The sequence below is a fragment of the Entelurus aequoreus genome, linkage group LG01 (genome assembly GCF_033978785.1).
Source record: "Entelurus aequoreus isolate RoL-2023_Sb linkage group LG01, RoL_Eaeq_v1.1, whole genome shotgun sequence".
Lineage (NCBI taxonomy): Eukaryota > Metazoa > Chordata > Actinopteri > Syngnathiformes > Syngnathidae > Entelurus > Entelurus aequoreus.
The window spans coordinates 40,230,897-40,239,637 of record NC_084731.1 but is presented as its reverse complement, the minus strand read 5'-3'; the positions used below and the strand labels follow the sequence as shown (position 1 = coordinate 40,239,637).

At 41.9% G+C, this 8,741-nt stretch overlaps 1 pseudogene; it reads right to left on the bottom strand.

Moving 5' to 3' along the window:
- Positions 1–1,735: 1,735 nt before the first annotated feature.
- LOC133658863 (odorant receptor 131-2-like) lies at positions 1,736–8,095 on the bottom strand (annotated as a pseudogene).
- Positions 8,096–8,741: the final 646 nt, after the last annotated feature.

The window sequence follows — 8,741 nt, the reverse complement described above, 5'->3', positions numbered from 1 at the left end:
ATTAATAATTATATATGTAATACAATATTTAATAATATTACATTGTTACAGGGATGTTTGTAAAACTTTTATAACAAATATTTGATCACATTAAAGAGATGTTTTATTATTCATATTTTGTCATGTTAATTTAATGTTTTTACGTTTTTTAACTTGATGTTTTATCAAAATATTGATCATGTTAATTTGAAGCTCTATTGTTATCATTTTGTCATGTTACTTTGATGCCTATAAGAAATGCATTTGATGTTTTATTACAAATATTTGATCATGTTAATGTGATGTTTTATTATAAATATTTGATCATGTTAATGTGATGTTTTATTACAAATATTTGATCATGTTAATTTGATGTTTTATTACAAATATTTGATCGTGTTAATGTGATGTATTATTACAAATATTTGATCATGTTAATGTGATGTATTATTACAAATATTTGATCATGTTAATGTGATGTATTATTACAAATATTTGATCATGTTAATGTGATGTATTATTACAAATATTTGATCATGTTAATTAGATGTTTTATTACAAATATTTGATCATGTTAATGCAGTGGTTCTTAACCTGGGTTCGATCGAACCACTTGGGGTTCGGTGAGTCGGGCTCATGGGTTCGGCGGAGGTCAAAACACACCCGACTCATCGTGTAAATAAAAACTTCTCCCTATCGGCGTATTACGGATACGGCAACAGCAGAAGTCGTACTTATTTGCAGGTGTGTAATATGTTGTGAGTTTATGCACTGTGTTGGTTTTGTTCTTTGAACAAGGTGATGTTCATGCACGGTTCATTTTGTGCACCAGTATAAAAACATGGTAACACTTTAGTATGGGGAACATATTCACCATTAATTACTTGCTTATTAACATGCAAATTAGTAACATATTGGCTCTTAGTCATTATTAAGTACTTATTAATGCCTTATTCGGCATGGCCTTATTACAACCCTGACCCTCTAACCCTGGCCCTAACCCTGATTGATTGATTGATTGAAACTTTTATTAGTAGATTGCACAGTACAGTACATATTCCGTACAATTGACCACTAAATGGTAACATCCGAATAAGTTTTTCAACTTGTTTAAGTCGGTCGGGGTCCACGTAAATCCATTCATGGTAAACCAAACCTAACCAAATAACTCTAAATTAAGTCTTTGTTACTTAGAATATGTTCCCCATACTAAAGTGTTACCAAAAACATATAACTGTGTCTTGAATTTGAAAAAAACCCAACATTTTATTTTTCACTAAAGGGAATGCGCATATGAAACTGGTGGGGTTCGGTACCTCCAACAAGGTTAAGAACCACTGTGTTAATGTGATGTTGTGACAATATTTTCTCATGTTATTAGACGGCTTATTACTTCATCATGTTGATTTATTTAAAATATTTGTATTTATATTACTATTTTATCATGTTACTTTGATGTGTATACAACTTTTATCATACAGTTGTTCATTTGATGTTTTGTTACAAATATTTCATCATGTTAAGTACATTTTTCATTATTGATATTTTGTCACGTTGATTTGATGTTTTATTCGAAATATTTGTTCATTACAGTACTATTAATATTTCATTGTACATATTATTTGAAGTTGAGGCTTTTATATAATTTTTAAAACAGGCACTGAGAATATTTTTTCGTCTCCCCTCACCCCCCACCTTTTATTTTGAAATCCCAGCTCCAGGAACCCACTGAAGTTGACCTTGACAGTAACCCCCCTTAGGCGAGGCTCCCGTCGACGCGCACGTTTCCGAGGCTCTGACAGGCTAAGTAGCGAGTCCAGTACTTCCTGAAGAGCTCGTCTCTGAAACCGTAGACGACGGGGCTGAGGAAGCGAGGGATTATGTAGACCAGCAGGAAAAAGATGTAGCGGATCTCCAAGCTGAGAAGCGGAAGAGCGAGTATGAGCGCCGCCTGCAGCGACGGGACAACGAAGGCCAGCAAGCAGAGCAGCAGCTGAAGGACACGAGAAGAAGAAGCTTAAAAAGAGAGAACCAGCATCAACGTAAGAAGAATGCGCCACCTGCAGGCCGTGGAGCAGCACGGTGTTTCGGGCCCTGGTGACGGACACCAGCCGGCGGAGGCGGCGCGCGCCGTCATCATGATCTTGCAGTATGTGAAGACGAGGGTGAGGAAGACAAAGGACAAGTAGACGCCGTCAAAGGCGAAATTCTTGTAGTAGATGGAGCGATGGCGGAAGAGCAGCGAGTGGTCGCAGAAGATTGCGGCGTGGAAGAAGCTGGGCGGCTCCTTCAGTACGGTGATGAGCAGGTCAGTGATGGGGGGCGTGGCCGTCAGCATTAGGATGGCGCCCACGAGGAGCAGCGTGCGCGGCACAGTGCACATCTGGCTGTAGTGCAGCGGGAAGCAGATGGACACGTAGCGCTCCACCGCCATGCCCGCCAGGATAAGGGGTGTGGAGCGCGTGGTCAGGACCGCTGTCATGATCTGCGCAGATCAGAAAGACGCCATGTTAGCGCTTATTAGCAATAAAACGCCACGTTAGCATCTTTTTAGCACTATGACGCCACGTTAATACACCCCGTTAGCATCTTATTTGCACTATGACACCAGATTAGCTCTTATTAGCAATAAGACGCCACGTTAGCTTCTTATTCGCACTATAACACCACGTTAGCTCTTATTAGCAATAAGACGCCACGTTAGCTTCTTATTCGCTCTATAACACCACGTTAGCTCTTATTAGCAATAAGACACCACGTTAGCTTCTTATTCGCACTATGACACCCCGTTAATACACCACGTTAACATCTTATTCGCACTATGACACCACGTTAGCTCTTATTAGCAATAAGACGCCACGTTAGCATCTTATTAGCACTATGACACTACGTTAGCTCTTATTAGCAATAAGACGCCACATTAGCATCTTATTAGCACTATGACACCCCGTTAATACACCATGTTAGCATCTTATTTGCACTATGACACCAGATTAGCTCTTATTAGCAATAAGACGCCACGTTAGCATCTTATTCGCACTATGACACCAGATTAGCTCTTATTAGCAATAAGACGCCACGTTAGCATCTTATTCGCACTATGACACCAGATTAGCTCTTATTAGCAATAAGACGCCACGTTAGCATCTTATTCTTATTATAGGGACGGCGTGGCGAAGTTGGTAGAGTGGCCGTGCCAGCAATCGGAGGGTTGCTGGTTACTGGGGTTCAATCCCCACCTTCTACCATCCTAGTCACGTCCGTTGTGTCCTTGGGCAAGACACTTCACCCTTGCTCCTGATGGGTGCTGGTAGCGCCTTGCATGGCAGCTCCCTCCATCAGTGTGTGAATGTGTGTGTGAATGGGTGAATGTGGAAATACTGTCAAAGCGCTTTGAGTACCTTGAAGGTAGAATAGCGCTATACAAGTATAACCCATTCATCATTTAATTTATTCGCACTATGACACCACGTTAATACACCACGTTAGCTCTTATTAGCAATAAGACGCCACGTTAGCTCTTATTAGCAATAAGACGCCACGTTAGCATCTTATTCGCACTATGACACCACGTTAGCTCTTATTAGCAATAAGACGCCACGTTAGCATCTTATTCGCAGTATGACACCACGTTAATACGCCACGTTAGCCTCTTATTTGCGGCACAGTTTGCATCTTATTAGCACTATGAAGCCATTTTAGCTCTTATTAGCAATAAGACGCCACGTTAGCATCTTATTCACACTATGACACCACGTTAATACACCACGTTAGCATCTTATTCGCACTACGACACCACGTTAGCTCTTATTAGCAATAAGACGCCACGTTAGCATCTTATTTGCACTGTGACACCCCGTTAATACACCACGTTAGCATCTTATTTGCACTATGACACCCTGTTAATACGCCACGTTAGCATCTTATTCGCACTATGACACCACGTTAGCTCTTATTAGCAATAAGACGCCACGTTAGCATCTTATCCGCACTCTGACACCACGTTAATACACCACGTTAGCATCTTATTCACACTATGACACCACGTTAATACACCACGTTCGCATCTTATTCGCACTATGACACCACGTTAATACGCCACGTTGGCATCTTATTTGCTGCACAGTTTGCATCTTATTAGCAGTATGACGCCATTTTAGCTCTTATTAGCAATAGGACGCCACGTTAGCATCTTATTCACACTATGACACCACGTTAATACACCCCGTTAGCATCTTATTCGCACTATGACACCATATTAGCTCTTATTAGCAATAAGACGCCACGTTAACATCTTATTCGTACTATGACGCCATGTTAGCATATTATATTAGCAATAAAACGGCATCCGCACAATGACGCCATGTTTACCCTTATTAGCAGAATAACACAATGTTAGCATATTAGCAGAAAAACATCATGTTAGCTTGGTAGCAGAATAACGCCATGTTAGTGCTTATTAGCAGAATGACACCATGTTTGCTCCTATTAGTACAATAACACCATGTTTACCCTTGTTAGCAGAATGACACCATGGGAGCCTATTAACAGAATAACGCCATGTTAGCTTATAGAATGGCGCCATGTTTGTGCTTATTAGCAGTACGGCGTCATTACAGCCTGTTAACAGAGCGACGCCATGTTAGCTTATTAGCAGAACGATACCATGTTTGCTCCTATTAGCACAATAACACCATGTTTACCCTTATTAGCAGAATGACACCATGTTAGCCAATTAACAGAATACCGCCATGTTAGCTCACAGACTGACTGGCATGTTTGTGCTTATTAGCAGAACGGCGTCTTGTTAGCGCTTATTGGCGCCGTAAAAAGTCACCAGCAGGCAGCAGAAGGAGGCGTGTATCCTCCTGAAGATGTAGCTGAGCATGTAGAGCGTTGTCACCAAACTCAACTGCAGAGCGTCGTTGACCACCATGTAGATGAACATGATGTAGCGCGGGTTGTCATAGAACACGCTGCACAAACACACAGAATCACACACACACTACATATGTCATATGTAGTACATATTACACACAAAAGGACATGAGGATGAGATCATTTCCGGAAAGAGCAATATAACATTTTTAATCAAATTTAAAAAAAATATTTTTTATCGATATTTTTGGGGGAATTTTGCCTATCGTTCACAATCATTATGAGGGACAAGAAGACAAACCTTTTATTTCCCGCTTTCTAATATATAAAAACTGGCGCGTTCTTGGAAGCTAGCAATGCAGCTAAGGGGAGCAACCAATTCTACTTTGAAAATGCATTCAAATACCACCAACAATACTTATTTTACGTACCGTAGCCTGTATGATAACCAAGCTGTAGCAACATTGTTATTGTAAGAGCGAACACTGAGGAACTCTTTTTCTAGCGTAGTAACACATCGGCGTACTACGGTATTACGGTCCGGTGGCCATGGATGAAGTGCTGGCTGTCCAGAGTCGGGACCCGGGGTGGACCGCTAGCCTGCGCATCGGTTGGGGACATCTCTGCACTGCTGACCCGTCTCCGCTCGGGATGGTCTCCTCTGGCCCCACTATGGACTAGACTCTCACTATTATGTTAGATCCACTATGGACTGGACTTTCACAATATTATGCTAGACCCACTCGACGTTCATTACATCTGGTCTCCCCTAGATGGGGGGGGGGGGGGGTCACATCTGCGGTCCTCTCCAAGGTTTCTCATAGTCATTCACATTGACATCCCACTGGGTTGTGAGTTTTTCCTTGCCCTTATGTGGGCTCTGTACCGCGGATGTCGTTGTGGCTTGTGCAGCCCTTTGAGACACTTGTGATTTAGGGCTATATAAATAAACATTGATTGATTGATATTAGCCGTAAAAGCTAACTACTGCAAAAGATAAACTAGCATCTACATCAGCGCGAAATGCGTTTGAGTTTGTAACTGAAAAACATGAACAATGATATTACAGTATCTGTAAAGTATTAGCCCACTTTTCATGTTTTGTTTGTACACAGCTATCTAGACAGTGTATGTACTGTAGTGTATCATGATCAGTCCAGCTGGCCGGGGATGTTTCCTGTCGATTTGGGCGCACCAATAATTCGCCGTAGCTTGGAGGATTACCTCCAAATTCTTCAGGACAACCTAAAATCATCAGCCCAGAGGTTCGGTCTTGGGTGCAGTTGGGTGTTCCAACAGGACAATGACCCCAAACACACGTCAAAAGTGGTAAAGGAATGGCTAAATCAGGCTAGAAATAAGGTTTTAGAATGGCCTTCCCGGAGTCATGACTTAAATGTGTGGACAATGCTGAAGAAACAAGTCCATGTCAGAAAACCAACACATTTAGCTGAACTGCACCAATTTTGTCAAGAGGAGTGGTCAAAAACTCAACCAGAAGCTTGTGGATGGCTACCAAAAGCGTCTTATTGCAGTGAAACTTGCCAAGGGACATGTAAGCAAATATTAACATTGCTGTATGTATACTTTTGACCCAGCGGATTTGGTCACATTTTCAGTAGACCCATAATAAATTCATAAAAGAACCAAACTTCATGAATGTTTTTGTGACCAACAAGTATGTGCTTCAATCACTCTATCACCAAAAAATTAGAGTTGTAAAAATTCTTGGAAACTCGAGACAGCCATGACATTATGTTCTTTACAAGTGTATGTAAACTTTTGACCACGACTGTATATACCATATTGAAGATATTATAATAAATATCTCATGTATGACACCGAAAGACTGACAAAGTGTGCGAATAAATAGATATGATCAAAATAGTATCAATCTCACAGAGATTCCCGAGCCATTTTGAGAGATAATGAGCTATCCAGTCACGTGACTTAGAGGTAGGGACCACAGATCCCCTCCCCATCAACAACAATGCAAATTGGGAGCAAATAACGATTATTTTGGGAACAATTATATTTTTGATCCTGAAGCTCTGCTAAACGGATCCAGCATTTGCATCATGTAGCAATATTGCTATGTGCTAAACAAGAAATACCAACTACAAACATAATAAAACGATTACTTACGGCACAAGGTCTGCTCTCACTGTGATGACGACTGATAGGATGTCGTAGGATGTCTTCCTGTCTGCGCCAACGTTTCAGCCTCTTCTTCGTGCTCGCTTCTATAAGCAGCAGTTCATCCTCCGTATATTCAGCTTCAAAAAGATAAGGTTGTGAATACTCCATCCATCCATTTTCTACCGCTTGTCCCTTTTGGGGTCACGGGGGGTGCTGGAGCCTATCTCAGCTGCATTCGGGCGGAAGGCGGGGTACACCCTGGACAAGTCGCCGACACAGATAGATAGACAACATTCACACTCACATTCACACACTAGGGCCAATTTAGTGTTGCCAATCAACCTATCCCCAGGTGCATGTCTTTGGAGGTGGGAGGAACCCGTAGTACCCGGAGGGAACCCACGCAGTCACGGGGAGAACATGCAAACTCCACACAGAAAGATCCAGAGCCCGGCATTGAACTCAGGACTACTCAGGACCTTCGTATTGTGAGGCACATGCACTAACCCCTCTGCCACCGTGCTGCCATTTGTCCAAAAATAGTCGCCTATGTTGTCTGTTACCAAGTCTGTAATGTTTAGAAAACACATTTTATTTAGGGAGTAGGGACAAATTTGTTGCAGGAAGTCGGAAGTGCGCTGCTATGGAAATGGAAATAAATGCGCTGAGGAAAGAAGTTCCAGTAATGCATAAAAGGATTAAAACACGGTAAATATTGAACATCTTGCAAGCGTTTATATCGTCTTTAAAATCCTAAAAAAAAGTGTTCTTGCCCTCATAATGATTGTGAACGTAAGGCGACGTTCCAAAAAAGGCACAGATCCCCTAAGGTGCAATGTGAAAAAGTAAATATGTTCATTTGCGCTCAAGAGGACGTCAGGTGAGAGGAATTGAGGCACCTGTGTTTCAGGAAGGTGTGCACCATGCTGCCGTTGATGACGCTGAGGGCGAGCCACACCGTCATGGCCACGATGTTCTTGGCCAGGGCGTTGGAGAAGCTGTCTTTAGGCACCGCCTCCCCGCTGCCGGCGCCCGGCAAGCTGGCGTTGGCTATCAGAGCGTCCAACAGGCCTGGGGGGGTGGAGTTTAGCATCTCCATGAACCTTCTTCACGTACTGTCTGTGGAAATGATTATTACATGTCATATCATATCTTCATCGTCATCATCCTTATTGTACTGACCTGCTCACGATGACATCAACAGCCCCCCACTGCCGCCGCCGCCGCCGCTCATCATGCACACGGAACCTAATTGTCACTAACAGACATCGACTCAAACTTAGCCATCATAGACACCATTTAGAACATATTAGAACCTCTTATAACACGACATAGAACATCTTAGGATGCTGTGGAACGTAACATTTTGGAAAACATTGTGGTACTCTTGCTAGAACACCCTGTAGAACAGGCCTGGGCAATTATTTTGACTCGGGGGCCAAATTTTGAGAAACAAATGTGTCTGGGGGCCGGTATATCTGATTTTTAGGAACACTAATACAAAACCTCACAATAATGTCTGATTTAACGCTAAAAACGTTATGGAATTTGTAATTTTTTTACTGAATGAAACACCCAGAACGTACATGTAAATAAAGAATGTCGATTTACAATATTACCTATGAACGATAAAACACTGAATATTGACAACATATGAACGTCACACCCACTCTTCTCCATCGACATATTTTACAATCAGGCGAAAGGCAACAACAATGCAACAAACACAGCGAAATATGAACGCA